Here is a 15,880-nt window from a genome sequence, read left to right on the forward strand (position 1 = left end):
CTCCCTTGTTGTAGCAAACAGGGGCGGCGTGGGACCAGAGCGCTACAGCGCGAGTCGTTATCATTCCGGTCAGTCTGTTTAACACAAAATTAAACAAAGAACTAATTAGTGCCTCATGAATTAATAACTGCACTGTTGCCGAGTAGAAGTTAGGTTGCTGAGGGGAGATATAAAATAAGTAGGAAGATCAGGTTAGAATTATTATTACTTTTTCGGTTGCTCGTGCTCTCAAGGTTAGGAAACTTTGCCGGTTGCCACATTCTCTCATTTGGGTGTTTGTTTTTTCCTATGTGTGTGTGTGTATTAACTTTTCTTCACATGAGTGGCTAAACTTAAAGACTCCATTACATCTCTTGTCAAGGGCAGTTTACTTGCTTATGTTGACATATGAATTAGAGAGTGTGGGTGGGGTTTATAAAAACGTCATCCTACTTTTTGATAGCCAACTGGTTTTATTACGTCACTAATAAACTGCAAATTGCTACTTTTTAGCTGGTCACAGAGGGAGGGGCTTTCTTATTAGATAGCATCTGATTGGATAAAAATCTGTGCAGTGCAGGATGAGTCATCAATGTTTTGGGTGCGTCTTTCTGTTAGAGAAAGTCTGCAAATTGTTTAATGTGTTACAGTATGTCATTTTGTAGGTGTATACTAGCATATATATGGACAAAACGTGAACTAAAAGCCACGAAACAGCTTTGTCTCTGTAATGAAAATCTCAGTTTATTAAATTGATTATGGTTCAAATGAAAAAGATTACAAGTTACAAGACTAGGCTTGTTAAAGTTAAGGTAATCTTTTCAGTGTTAAAATACTTTATTCTAATTTAAAAAAAAGGTCTCCTGAAAAAAAGTAATCCACCTATTAACACATTGCTTTCTTTGTTTTAACATCCGCAAACAGCTGACATATCAATTCTGCTTTAACCAATCATGTGAGTTTAAGTCGGAGCTATCATTATGCTTGACCAATAGCATTTAGGGTAAGTGTTTTGGAAACCTGTTTGAAACATTAATTAATTAAAGCTATTTTTGCAGTTCCAGTTGGTGTCACTAGTAGCACGAAAATGAGACAGTTCTCCTTTAAACAAACATTAAAGTGATACAATTATGTTACAGAGTGACTAAGAATTACTCTGCTGTGTGCTCATCTCATAGCGTTAAACAATGCTTATCTCGCTCTCTCATCCACGCTCAGTTAGGCTCTGCTGTTCAAACCACATATATCACCAGACATCTCATCATGGATGTTTGCTTACAGAGAAATCAGAAGAAAGTGGTCACAGTTGGCTTGGCTTTACTGCCCAATGTAATATGAGTGTTGTGCTGGCCTTGGTTAATGCACGCCGGCCAAGGTCATAGTGGCTAATAAAATCCTCCCTCAATCAGATTTTAGGATTACTGATTCTAAGTAAATTATCATCGGCAAGCCACGTTAGAATATTTGCGAAAAACTGGCTACTGATGGCACACCTGCTCTCCTGGGCTGGGATGAAAAATGTGAGGGGGGTTTGTGGTGGGTTTCTGTCACCTGTCAGTCCCCACCAACTGCGACACCATACAGTAGTATTCTGTGTGTATGCAATGGGTCACAACGGGGGCCATTTGAGAGCCTTTTGTTCAGTCAGCACTGAGTTTCTGCACCCAGAATGCTAAGGGGGGAGACATATCTCCACATTAAGACACTCAATATACGCTCAGTGTGGATATGGGGGTATTAATGGAGTGTTTTATGTAATGCCGGTAAATAGAGGTTTGGATTTTATTTACTCTGAAGTGTTTTTTTCCTCTCTGTCTTGCAGATGAAGTAATCCTGTGAGTGGAGTGACTTGTTCTGAAGAGAAAGGTAGGAGAAGCATGCACGTTGACTGATGGTACATGTTCAGAATATATACATGTTTTTTATTCATATATTTATGGAAACAGCCTGGTGCAATTACTGCATTTAGTTATTTATGCTAATCTTTTTGTGCTCTCTATGTAACATAAAAGGAGAAATGTAAAAAAAAAAAAAAAAAAAAAAAACACAAGTTCGCAAGTTTTGGGTTGGATTAAAAAAAAAGTTTTTGAAAGAAATGTCGATCACACTTTATTTTATGGTCCAATTTTTGCCATTTTTAAACCATTAACTCCGACTTTGACTGTGTATTTGGTGGCAAAGCTGAATTGTAGAAAATAGAAAATAGAAAACAGTTATATATATATATATAAAAACAGATATATATATATATATATATATATATATATATATATATATATATATATATATATATATATATATATATATATATATGCCATCAAAAAAGTGTCCTTTTTGATGGCATCCTGGCTGAATAGAAGAATTAATTTCTAAATAAATAAATAATGCCACACTTTTGAGCAGTATAGAAACTCTCCATTTAAATGATCCGGTTGCAGAGGTTTTAAGAGAAAAATAAATAAAACATGATTCATATTGACAACTTTTATTGAACTTCATCATATTTATATTGAGCTTTGCATGCTTTCTGAAATATGAAAGTTTTGTCGTTCTCCTTTCACAAAATAAAGTCATACAGTGAGTGATTACATGTCGGTAAAATGTTAATTTCCCTTTTTAGGCTTCAAGGCGATGCTGTAATATATTGCTAACTTTCATTGTTGCTCTGAGGTTGCAGCGTTTGTTAAAAGTGCATGCAGCTTAGCACACAGTTTTCCATTATCATCATGTTTAGCACTTGACAGCTGCCATCTCGATAAGCATAAGATGCCACAAATGATTAATACAGCTCATGGAAGTTTCTGGACAAAGTTAAGAGCATAAAGATTTGCTCTCTGGGATGAATGACACTCTTTTCCGTGGCTTTGCCCGTGGCTCCTGAGTCAGCAGCGATCTCAGCAGAGAGGAGTGATGTTGTGCGTTGTCTCGTGTCAGTCCCGGGGTCATCCTCATGTCCAGGGGGTGCTGGCCTGACCATGATACGCAGCTCAGAGAAACCAACACCCCTTTGTCCTGCCAGTGTCTTTCAGCACAGGGCAAAATACACACTTGCAGCATCAATCACAGGCAAACTATGTCTAAACAATGTCTCGGCAGCCACCGGCAGTCATGCATGGCTGGGCAGGGAATGGAGAGAGAACAACACAGATCATGCTCTTTGTGTCCGGCGATATGTGGATGAGATGTTCTCCGATTCAGACATCTTTGTTCTTTAGAGCCTTTAAAAAAAATCTTGTAAGATAACAGCGATTGGTAGTGGTAGGCGCTAAGAGTCATGAGAAGGGTATATGTCACAATTTTTATTATAATTTTTTTTTAATTCAACATTTAATGATTTAATAAATTGATAAAAAAAATATATTATTAAATATGTTAGTTGTTTCACTCCTGCTATAACCAACAAATCAATCATTGAATTTCATGCAATATTTTTAAACGGCACATTACTGCTGTTGCATTGCATATACCATCATATCCAGGGCTGCTTTCAAGTCAAAGCAATGTTTTTCTGCGTCTCGGTCTAATAAGCCAGATGCTTTAGGAGTCCCTCTTCGCATTCAGACATAGGACAGTGTGCCAAGCTAGGCAGCCCCAGCATCATGACCCAATTCTCTCCTCATTGCAACCTGAATGGCTGGAGTATAGTTAGCTTAATTGGGTTTTGATATATTTAATTCGGCTAATCAGCCAAACTGGCTCCAACATGGGGCCTTGCATGCCTTTTCCCTTCCCGAAAAGCTCCCAGAGACCAGGCGGGTGGAGCGCAGAAGCCTCCCAGAATGGATTCCCTCTCAAACAGTGGGAAGAAAATTAAACTGCCAAATTTGTTTTTGTTGGTTCAGGCCTTCTGCGGGGAGTTGGAAGGCTTTTAATTGCGCTTGCTGTGAAGAATTGGATGAGCTGTTTTTAAGACAACAAAAAGCGGGCTCTGTCTCGCTAGACCGCCGAACTGGGCTGTTTTCAGAGATCGCTTGGGTCAAATGTAGCGCAAAGACAGATTGCGGAGACTATTCTCTCTTATTTAAGTAATTACAGACATTGATATATTAAACCCTCTTTTATAGGGCTGAAGAGAGCATCTATCTGCTGAGTTAACAAGTTACATTGTCAGCTTACTTTTCTTGTTTTCCTTTGGTATATCAGTCCAAACTGTGATAACAAAAAAGCCATCACCTCTTTTGTATGTCGTCGCCTATTTACTTTTTCTCTTTTTCCCTTCGATTATTTTGGCCTTTGAAATTTTTTCCAGTGTGTCAAAACAAGAAGAGGCTACATGGAAACGGCAGCCCTGTGTAAATATTTATGATGTAACATCTCCATGTGAATAGACTTTCTCTCTGGCCCATCCATCAAACCCGCCACCTCCTCAAATCGCCCCCTCAACCCCCCAACGCCCGGCCGCCACTCAGGCCGCAGGAAGCCAAGACAGGAGCATCGCGTTCCCCTCGCGCTCAAAGTAATTGATTTTCTTTTGAACCGGGGCCTCCGGGCCGCCACATCTTTTGAGACTGTGGTCTCTTGCCTTTCATAAGCCCTGAAACTTCAAAGCCTAAAGGGCTTTTTGTCTCAGTGGTACGTCCACTGGCCCTTAAAATGGTGCAACAGGGAAATGTGATGTAGGTCAAATTACAGCAGTTGCGCTTATAAAAAGTGAAATTTCTTAGCATATCAACGGAAGGCCTTGGTTACCTCTCATTCTAGATGGATCAGTCCAAAGTTAACACATGCCAAATGCAAAAGGGGATTTGATGATTAAATACCACAAGTGACTTGCAACTTTTTTAATACATGGCTTTAATTTGAAATATAAGACTGACCCTCGCTGATGTCAAGTTTTTTTTCTTTCCTGTCAACAAAAACATACTAAAAAGTGATTAATATTATGTATAATATAATACGTACTTTATCAATTTAATGTGTTCATTTATTATAATTTATTATTAAATAATAATCACTAATTCTTGGCCAATATATTTTCTTGACCATTAATTAATTTTGTATTATATTCAAATCAATAAATTTATAACCAGCATTTCCCTCACATTGTCCACCACTTTTCACAAATGAATTCTGGGTCTCTCTGCAAAGGATACATGCAATACCACTATAGATTTTGATGAATATGTGGAAAAATTTAAGGGATAGTCCCCAAAAAAACATTTACTTACTCTTATGTTATTCCAAACCTGTATATCTTATGTATAGTAAATGATGACAGCATTTTCTTTTTCGGGAAAACTGTCTTTTACCGTTTGAAACAGACTTCATGCCTGGAGCGCATTTGCAAAGTTTTACCATTTTGCCTTCAGCAGCTCACTAGATTTTGGAACGGGGCAATCTCCTTTGGCAAAATTCCTGGAAGTTTGTCTCTTTACAAATCCTTATGTCAATTATGGTATTGCAAAAAAAGCGTAACGAATGCAAACAGATATAGTGACAGAGGACATCATTGTGCAGAAATTCATCTGTTGCTTTTGGGCCTGGTGTAAACAGGTGTGGTTAAGTTGGCTTCTTCCCGGATGTGGTGGATTACAGCCATCTCCCTTTATGTAATTTCTGCCTGCGTTGGGTGGGAAATTAGGCATTGCAGTGTCCCTCAATAGAGCGACGTTACAGTGCCACTCTCTGCCTTTTTTATCAGAACAGACGGTTGCTAAGATGTAATTATCACCGTCTCTCCCTGATAGACTGTGCTGAGGACTGAAAAGGTAATATGGATTATCACAATAGTTCTACAGCTCAATACTGCTATCTAACTTTATCCATTTATCTGCAATGATGGGAATCCTTTGTGTTGTGCAGCGGTGTAGCATCTATCTAAATAATAAAGGCCATTGTCTCCCTTTTGAAGAGAAGGGATTGTCTTTTTAATTTCAGTGCCGTTTTATTATTGTTAATATTCAAGCTGTGGGGATGAAATTGAAATATTAAACCCAAAACATTAGTTGAAAGCCAGAGTAAGCTTAAGGAAGTGGAATATATGGCCATTTTTTTGTAATTACTTTTAATCAGCTGGCCTCAAGGTGATTTCTAGTGGGTGAGCTGCCCTCAAGTTCACTCAGATTTGACTAACGTATATCTATTGTTTTATCATTTAAAACCTAACAAGCTTCTTTTTGTGAAGAGATTTGCTTTATTATTGGGCTTGTTCTACATTTTTTAAATAAGGTGAGTATTGTGTTAGGAAAAGGATGTAGCCACTGAGCATAAGTGAGAGCTCCTCTTTAATCTTTATCTGTCTTGTGTGTGTCTGCATTTGTGTGACACAAGGACAGTGGGAGCTTTTAAGAGCTCAGTACAGAATAGACAACACTCGTTTTCACCTCTTTCTCACATATTTGGAGTGCCTCTTCTCTCCTGGCAGATCTATTCAAGCTTTCAATACCTTTTTCTCCTTCTCCGTCCCTGCTCCTTTCTCAGCGAGCAGGAGGGTTTTACTTTACCCCTTTGTCATCCTAATTGATTGCATTAACCTTTTGAGTATTGAATTTCCCCTGCATCACACAGAGCACAATGTGGAATATTATCATAATCTCTCCTAGTAATGGACACAGGGCAATCAACGATGCTTTAGGAAAAGTACATCTTTGAAAGATGGAACGACGTATTATTTTCAATCAAACGGATACCCTGGACTGGCAGGCTTTGAGAAACTTTGACGCTCTTGTGAAGGGTTATGTCTTTCTGTGTGCCCGACAGTTGACACTTTGAACTGCGCAGTCTTTAAATCGCAAGACTGCTCGACTTAACAAAATCATTTTTTCTTAAGATCCCTCTTATCTTGATGATAATGACATATGTCAGCCCGTACAAGGAAAATTTGATTTAACATTATAGTAGGGTATAGTTGGGCATTATATTCCAATTACATCATCAAAATGGCTTTTTATTAAATAAAAGATTTTTTATAAATGCTTATACACATACCATCACTTAACTACAATAATCTATCTATCTATCTGTCTGTCTATCTATCTATCTGTCTGTCTGTCTGTCCGTCTGTCCGTCCGTCCGTCTTTGTCTGTATGTATATATGTATATATGTATGTGTATATGTATATGTACACACACATATGCATGCGTTTGGCGTGTGATCATTGGTGCGTTATTATGATTAAGAGCTTCCTGTGTTGGAAAAGAGACAGTGGTTGTCTATTGGTATGATAATTTGTGTTTGCATTGGTGTGGGTGTATGGCCCAGCCACCCGCTCACCTGAAAAGACCCCTGTTGTGTTTTTCTCTTACTGCTTGTTTGAAGTATTAGGGGTCAGGAGATGCTGGCTTTAAAGGCAAGATTATCCCTCGGTTTACTTTGCGATTGCTGGGGCACATCGTTTAATCCCTTTACCCTCTTTACATTGGCCTGTCAGCTTTTAGAGGGATGTTGAAGTTCATTTTCCTGTAGATGGTTTCAACAAGGAAGGTATATCGTAACAGTAAAATCACACCCATAGGGATATTTGTAAGGGTTTTTTCTTTCAGTAAGAAATAAAGTTTTTGTCATCATTTACTTGTCCTTATGTCATTTTAAACCTGTACTTCTTTCACTGTTCACAACACACTTTTTCATACAATGAATGTGGATTGTGAAGTCACACTCCAAAAATGATAAGAAAAGCTCAATAAATGTGTCATAAAAGTGGTCCAAATGACATGTGTCATTTTCCAAGTCCTCTAATGTCATAGTAAAGCTTTATGTACGAATCGAACTGAGATGTAATTAGCATTTTACCAAAATTTCCCTTCTGCCAAAGCTCTCATTTGTGTAAGTTCAATATACAGGTATTCAATTTTAGCAAATTGTGATCAGTTATGAGAGACATGATGTTGAGCATCATTAAATTTAAATCTAATGTGCCATGACGTGACATATTTGAATATATACCATATTTTCCAGACTATAAGTCGCACTTTTTTTCATAGTTTGGCTGGTCCTGCGACTTATTTATCAAAATTAAATTTGACATGAACCGAGAGAAATGAACCAAGAGAAATGAACCAAGAGAAAACATTACCGTCTCCAGCCACGAGAGGGCGCTCTATGCTGCTCAGTGCTTCTGTAGTCTACACTTAGCAGCATAGAGCGCCCTCTCGCGGCTGTAGACGGTAATGTTTTCTCTTGGTTCTAAATAAATGCGACTTATAGTCCAGTGCAACTTATATATGTTTTTTTCCTCATCATGATGTATTTTTGGACTGATGCGACTTATACTCAGGTGCGTCTTATAGTCCGAAAAATACGGTAAGTGAATTATTGAAGATTTAAATAAACAGATGTCTTAAATATTTGTATTTTCCTTGCGGAAAGCTTCAGAAAAATGTTTTTATGGTGCTTTTATGTCATTTTTGACCTTGACAACTGCTGGTCACCATTGACATTATATATGAAATGAAAATATAAATCTTGATAAAGAGCAGCATGAACATTCTGCTAAACTTCTCTTTTTGTGTTATAAAACATCATACAGGTTTAAATCGACATGATGGTGCGTAATGATTGCACATATATTATTTTAATATCTGTTTCCAGAAAAGTTTTATATTTACAATGTGATAAAGCTTCTGTAAAGATCCCCAAACAAAACATGCCGCACTAGTAAAATGGTTGCGTATGACGAGAAACGGTATCTGTTCACTGTAAGCCAGGCTAATGCTTTTGATTAAAATGGATAAAAGTCAATGCTTTGTCATGCCCCCTCATTAGAAGAATGGTGACATAAAAACATCCTTTCAACAAAAACACAGCTTCTATTCGTGATGGGGCATGGTTTGTTGAATTTCAGCATCCCAACAAAAGGCCACGTCTGTGTGTGGAGCTGCTGTACTCACAGCCACCTGGCTTCTCTCTCACTCTCTTTTGTATTTCAGGATTTATTCAACAAAACCTGAAAACTGGAGCACTGCAAAAAGCTAAACTGACTTTTCAGGTTTTAATGGGAGAGTAAACAGCGGTACAAAGCATAAAATTAATTGATTGTTTAGCAACAAGGAGTCTGTGTTATCACGTTTCCCTGGTAACATGAAATTATTGTCTGGTTGCTTAGATGAATTGAAGCAAACCAGCCTTTAATTCATACCAACTCTATTATTATTTAAAAAAAAAAAAATTCAGGCAGGAGAGAAAAAAATCAATTGAAAGGGACCCTTATGAGCAGCCAGAGCAGACTTATGATCAATAATTATTGTAAACAGGGATACAGTGTCTTGATTTGATAGCATAGGGATTGACGTTCAAACACACCAAATGCTCATATTTATAGAAAAAATGCTCAGATGATGAACAGCAGTGCCAATATCTAAATTTCAGCCAGCGCTTGGGTCACGGGGGCCATTTTGCGTTAGTTACATGCAACATAAACTCCAAAACAAAATGGAGGTTTTGGGTGAACGATTGGTCAAGGTCAATTAATAACACGAAAACATCCCGCAGTGACTCGTCTCACTCCTGGGTCCACCGTCGCCGATGTCCGGTTAATGAACGTCATACACTAGTTTCACACAAATGTTCAATATACTGTATTGCTGTTTCACCGAGCAAGGTCAACCGGTCGATGAGTGTTATTTTTATACTCTGACAGTGAAAAATCCAGTCTGGGTGTCAATCGCTCATTCAATAGATCTGCTTCCTTTTCTGTAACTAAGCAAACTGAAACATACTGCTTATACTATTCATTGTGTTCCCTGTGGGTTGGTCTGTCAGATCGCACACCAACCCTCACATTTGTGCTGCCTTTTAAAGAGGAACAAACTGGGGACCAAAAAAAAAAAAAAAAGAAACATTGAGAAGTTTTGAAGGGTTTGGGAGTGAGTACATTAGAGGAACCTATTCATTACTCCAGCCTGTGTTGGCTGACAGGCCCCTTCTACATTAATATCAATTATCGTCTGATAAATTGCGCAAAACGGTCGGCACCGCATCGGTTTTCGTATATTTTAACCGCGCTGTCAAACCTACCAGTGTTGGATGTTCCTAACCCATCCTCAGATTTGCAGTTTGAGCTGAGAGCTGACATTTTCAACACACAGTGTCATATTTCCTGGCTTTGCCCAAACCAGCTGTCAGCTAGAGCAGGCTTAAACTCTTCACTTGTGTCTCAGGTTCTCTCAGGTCAAGACTAACAGCATGTTAGCGATTATACGTATACACACATTTCTCACACTTGGTAAATTCAGGCGTATTCCACATGCAGACGGTTGTTTGATTAGCTCCACCCAAACATTTATGACCTTAGAACTTTGTTTAAACAAAATGATCTGTTCATCTCTCTTCCTGTCTTTTTTTAACCCAACCCCCCCATTGCTCTTTTTCTCCTTACTCTCTCTGGGTAGTATTCAAAGACAGATATAGCAACAATCCTGATTGATCTAATCTGTTTACTGCATGCTATTTTCGATAGTTCCATCGAAAACTCCCTCCCTCCGCAAGCCCCACCGCCACCCACCGCTCTTCCCCCGTTTGCCTGACCTACATGGCGGTCACATGGCCTGCTTCCCTGGCCCAGCATTTTATGGAAAATCAGCGGGTGAGATAAAGCTGTGAGGTTTTAAGTGTTATCCTCTCTATCCTCTCAAGATGGCTGGTGTTGAAAGAGGCACCACTGTCACAAGTCAGGCCAATTTTGGGCCGCCTGTGACAGCTTTACTTCCACCATTGCCCTCTATTATAGTTTGATTGGATTTGTTTGGTTTCTGTTAAAGATTTTTGGCCTTCGTGTCACTGTATGTCACGTTAAACAGAGTTCACACCAAAATGACAGTTCTGTCATTATTTACACACCGTCATGTTGCTCCAAACCAGTGTGAGATGTTTTCAGTAAAGCCCTGATTTCCTTTTTTACATGCAATCACATTGAACTGCATGGAATCATTTATATATATATTTTTTTGTTGAAAAAATCATGCAAATGTCAGAAATATGGTCTATATGACCAATACTATACTAATATTAAATCCACATTTTTTTATTGATAATCCTTCTTTTGCAAAAACTTGCTATCCACATTGAGTCTACGAATCAGTCTTGTATGAATGAATCATTCAGACCAAACTGAGTCAATTGATACATATTAAAAATGTACATCGAAAGAGAGATTCTTTCAGACACTGCTGCTTTTTACATGAACATGCCAAGGAGATTTAGAGTCAAGACCTTTAGAGAATTACAATGTCTTTTTTAATAAAAATGAATTACCATTCAAAAGTTTGAGGTTGGTACGATATTCTTAGTAAGAAGTCTCTTATGCTCACCAAGTCTGCGTTTATTTAATCAAAAATACACTTTACAGCAGTTAAAATTTAAATTACTGATCCATCCAAAATCATTCTTATATGTTGATTTAGCATTTAATCATTATCAATGTTGAAAACGGTTGTGCTGCTTAATATTTTTTCTTGAAAACATGCTTTTAAAAATTCTTTGATGAATACAAATTCCAAAGGAACAGCACGCACACACGCACACACACACACACACACACACACACACACACACACACACACACGTATATATGTACTGTATATAGTTTGACAAATTGCATGTTCCTCATTCATTCATTCATTTTATTAAAAAGGACAGACAGGATATCCTCTTTTTCTTGAGTGAACTGTACCTTTAAAACTGTCCAGTACTGCATGACGGTAGTCTGTAGTGCTTTCCATCTAGTGTAGGTGGGCCGGCATTGGATGATCCCAGTGCCAAGCCAGTGGCTAAAGTCCAGGCTAGAGCAGAGCAGCCAGTGCTTAGGGCTCCCTTTCATGCGGTGACCGAGTCCCCTTCACACTGTTGTCTGCCTGTAAATTTTCTGCTGCCCTTGCTGTTCAGCCAATTACACCAAAAGAGCTTTAGTGATTTTTTTTTTTCCCCCTCCGCATCGTGTCGGGATTTATATATTTATTTATTTTACAGATGAATGCAAAGCATCTCTGAAGGTTAAAAAAATGCTGAATTTCACTGTGCCTATAATATAAACTTTTTTCCAGCTCCTTAGCTCACAGTAGGACTGATCAATAGATGTCAGGTCTGCTTGCTAGTTTCAACAAGCATTTGTGTTACATAAATCATCTCTACCATGCTTTTATTTTCAAATTTAGATTTATCCAACTTGTTGTGCTTCTTTAAAGAAGCAAATAAGTAATTTTATTACAAGCTAACCTGTGGTGTACAAATGAAATAAAACTGTCGAATAAAACACTAACATGCTGACAAAGTGTACGAAAGAAGATTAATAAGTTTAGCTGAACATTTGTCCCTGTTCATACAGCTTCTTTCAAACTTTGGAGGCTAGTGATTGTTTATGCATGTTTGTGGTCAAAATGAAAGGCTTGGATTGCTAAAAAAAAATGAACATTAGGGAAGTGGGAAAATGTATCACTGTAGTCTATTCCGCCTGCTGGAGTGACAGGCTTTCTACCTCACACCTTTGCTGATCTCAGATCTGTCTGTCCGGCTGCTGTTGATCAGCTTTGTTCTTCTCTTTCTGTCTCAGTAACAGAGTTTCTCATAAGGGGCCTCTCATCTGAAGGAGGGTAGTGTTTAACTTCTTAAAATGCCTTTTCTTTATGTGAACTGCTATGTTGCCACTGTTCCTTAAATAGAGCTTCAAAGGCTCATTTCCTCCTGAACACTATTTGTAGATTATTCTCTCTAATGCTTCAATGAAGTCAGTATCGAACTGCCTTTTTAGTGGACTGCACTTTAACCTCTACGATAGCTTATTTTCTTACTGTGTGCCTGGTATTATAGTAAACTATTAAGTGGTGCATGTTTTGTAATCCTTAATCAAAATTTGGGTCCATTTCTCAAATGACTTTCCTTATTCTTTAAAGTTTTGAAAAGTCTACAGAGGAACGGAAAGAGTTTCATTTGGAAAGGTAAACAAGAAAATTACCCAGTGGGCTCGTATTAAGCGTCCTTAAAGATTTATGCTACATTTTAAATTCAAAGTTTTCCTTGTCTTCATATTAGAAAAAGCAAGAGTTGTAAAGTTAGCTCAGTGTTGCATTTTTAATAATTGCACAGGAAGTAGCCAGGCAAACAACGGGGAAGAATAGAGAATAAACAGTGAGAAAACTGCAGCGTAGAAAAACACATGACAAGCTGCGGGCGGCGCTTGGGGTGTAAGCACAGGTTTGCGGTAAGTCGTTCCGAGGCTAACTCAGGTCTGGACTAGGTGCCGAAAGCTCCACACCATCTGCATTTTGCTGTTAACGTGCCTTCACATCCGTGGGAGGATTAGTGGAAAATCCCCAGGTTTTTTCAGCCAGTTGACAAATATCAGATTTGTCTCTAAAAATTAGCTCCATCCATATCGCCCACCATATGACACACAAAAAAGATTAGCTTTAATACCCAGCCAGCTTGAGTGTGGAAAAAAGCAGATTAAAGTTTCAGTTTAGCAATATTTACCGAGCCTCTTCTATCGGATCCCGGCTCTGCATCGGGGCAGAGTCTTCCAGAAGCCGCTCTCCCCCACACCCACTCTCTCTCTCAGATGCGAGATGTTTGTCTAGCAACAATTAATGCCAATATTTATCTAATTCATCATCGCCCAATCCAATGCCTGAAGGTTGTCTTTTTAGGATATGGCTTTTAAACAAACACAGGGAGCAGTTAAAGAGCGTTAAGTGAATAAAGGCAGCAGGTGTCCTTTCAGATGGAGCTTTGTAGTCCTCCCAGGCTGCTGTGCTGTTGTTTTAGCCACCCATTGGTGTGGAGCAGGGGGTGGCTGGGAAACGGGCCTAGTAGGTGACCCAAGACCCCTCTACTGTCCCATTGTGAGCACTTTTGTGGAAAGGTAGCAGCAGCATTTGATGTCACTTTAAAAGAGTCAGTCCTACGCATCACGGCATGGCGTGCCGAAACCCGTTCATCCGTAAGTCCCACACAAATTTACTGTTTATGAATTTGTGTCATGATATACAGAGCTTTCGGTGGGTAAACATAATTTAAGCTGCGCGTTTCAAATCACCTAGAAAAGCAGCCTTTATCACACATTCTAGCAAAAAGAATTATAGCAAGGAAACAAATTGATGCCCAATGAGGCAAGTTGCAAGGATATTGGTTGCGCACGCATGATTGAACCCCAGCAGCTGTCATCGTTAGCAGGTACGGCGGATTTGAGCGTATTCCACAAGCATTTGCTCAGTCAATATGTTTCCCTTTGCCATTTAATTATCGTACTTGTGATCGAGGCGTCTAGGGGGAGAGCAGAGCTCAGATCCACCTGCACACAGGATGCTGGCTCGCTGCTCTCTTCCTGGACCACCTCCATACCCAGAGGTTGACTCCTCAATGCAGGAGCCCATAAATGAAATTAAGGTGTCAATTAGTCAATTATGGCGTAATAACTCGGAGGGCAGACGTTTAGAAGCAGAGCGTACCTCAGCTAAGTTCATTTCCTCTGGTCCAGGAGTCCTTCGTCCTGGCCGCACGTCACTCTTCCACCCAGAGCCGCTGAATAAAGCCTCTGCTCGGTTAATTTTATTTTCCGTCGGGTATCTTTTTTGGATCTGTAATTTCCTCTGCTGGTTTTATTTTGAGTCGCATCCATTTATTTACATTTACGTTCCTGCCCCCTCTGATGCAGGATGTACTTTTTTCTTCCCCGATTTGGCTTTAGAGACTTTTATAATTTAGTAATTAAAATCTTTGATAGGCTTTTGAAATTGCATCTAATTGAATTTAATGGGGAGATGAATTTCAATTTTATTTGATTACCGGGACCCCTGGCATAGGTATTTATGGAAAAAACTCTACAAAAATATGCTGTGTGGGCTAAGATGGCATAATAAAATTAGAGGTAATCAGATTTCTCTGTCGTGAATTTCGCTCTAATTTCACTATAATTTTCCATTAGATAGCTAGTTTACAAATATTTGCTCATCTGCGATGGGAGAAGCTATCTGTCTAAAATGATTATGGTCAGGGCCTTCAGAAATGTGGCCCTTTCTCTCATTCCCTTTTAAAACCAGATTGCGAGAGGCCGAAATTAGGAAGATTACATTATGACTGTCTGCATCCGGGAGAGATACTGAAATGTAATGATGGCAGGCAGGGGATGAAAGCTGCGTCAAGACAAATGTTTAGACTTTTAAGTAATGTTTTTTAAGTGAACTGGACATTTCAGCCTACCAAGATAGATGTGCACCTTTCTGCGCTCCAGGAACATTTTAACCTCTTTTTTTCCCCGGGGCACATTTTCATTTGTTTGCATGATAGGCTAATTTAATAAACATATTTTTATTATAAAGATCACTGCCACAAGTCGGCCAATTAGTTTATGATAAGTGACTTCTGACCGCTCCTTTTGGAGATGCACTCACATTTTGGTATGCAATACACTTGCCCTGGGAAAAATAAATATATAATGCTATCCAAATAGACGTGAGGGAGAATAATATCCAACATCACAGGCTTCGCTAGAACAGTGCAAGGGCAAATGCTTTCGCAGGCCTTCTTTTCAATCCACTACACTCCAGATTTGTCATATTCAATTTCCTGTCATTTTCACAATTGAGATTTGAGAGGGGAAAAACTGCATTTCAAACCTCGGTGGGACAGTTTCTTTTTCAGGCCAGAGAGTTGATGATGTGATGGTGGTGGTGATGATGCTCCCTTTTCTGTCTTTTTTTATTTCTTTTTCTTTTTTGTGACGCCCTTCACCTCACAGTTGTCCACTCCGTCTGTGTGCCGTCCCACTGGCTGAGATGGCGAGAGGGTTCAAACACAATCTAACTCTCAGCAAAGGTCAGTTTTCTCACTCCGCATGGCCCCGGGACCTAGGCACAAAAGCCCCTCAATTCACATCTTTCAACTGGGCGCTGGCTTTTGTCCCGGCGGAGCGAGTCGCTTGGAGCGGGCGGCCATCAGACCAGCCCCTCCTGGAGTGCGCGGTCAGGGGCA

General features: G+C 39.2%; 1 protein-coding gene across 1 annotated transcript in view; it reads left to right on the top strand.

Moving 5' to 3' along the window:
• The first annotated feature begins 1,795 nt into the window (after positions 1-1,795).
• The window catches only part of LOC128011446 (zinc finger protein castor homolog 1), a 94,028-nt gene continuing 79,943 nt past the window's right edge, over positions 1,796-15,880 (top strand). The window contains exon 1 of the mRNA XM_052593818.1: positions 1,796-1,845. The gene's annotated coding sequence lies outside the window, so the exon portion shown is untranslated. The remainder of the gene's footprint in view (positions 1,846-15,880) is intronic.

This window comes from Carassius gibelio, chromosome B23, assembly GCF_023724105.1.
Source record: "Carassius gibelio isolate Cgi1373 ecotype wild population from Czech Republic chromosome B23, carGib1.2-hapl.c, whole genome shotgun sequence".
Lineage (NCBI taxonomy): Eukaryota > Metazoa > Chordata > Actinopteri > Cypriniformes > Cyprinidae > Carassius > Carassius gibelio.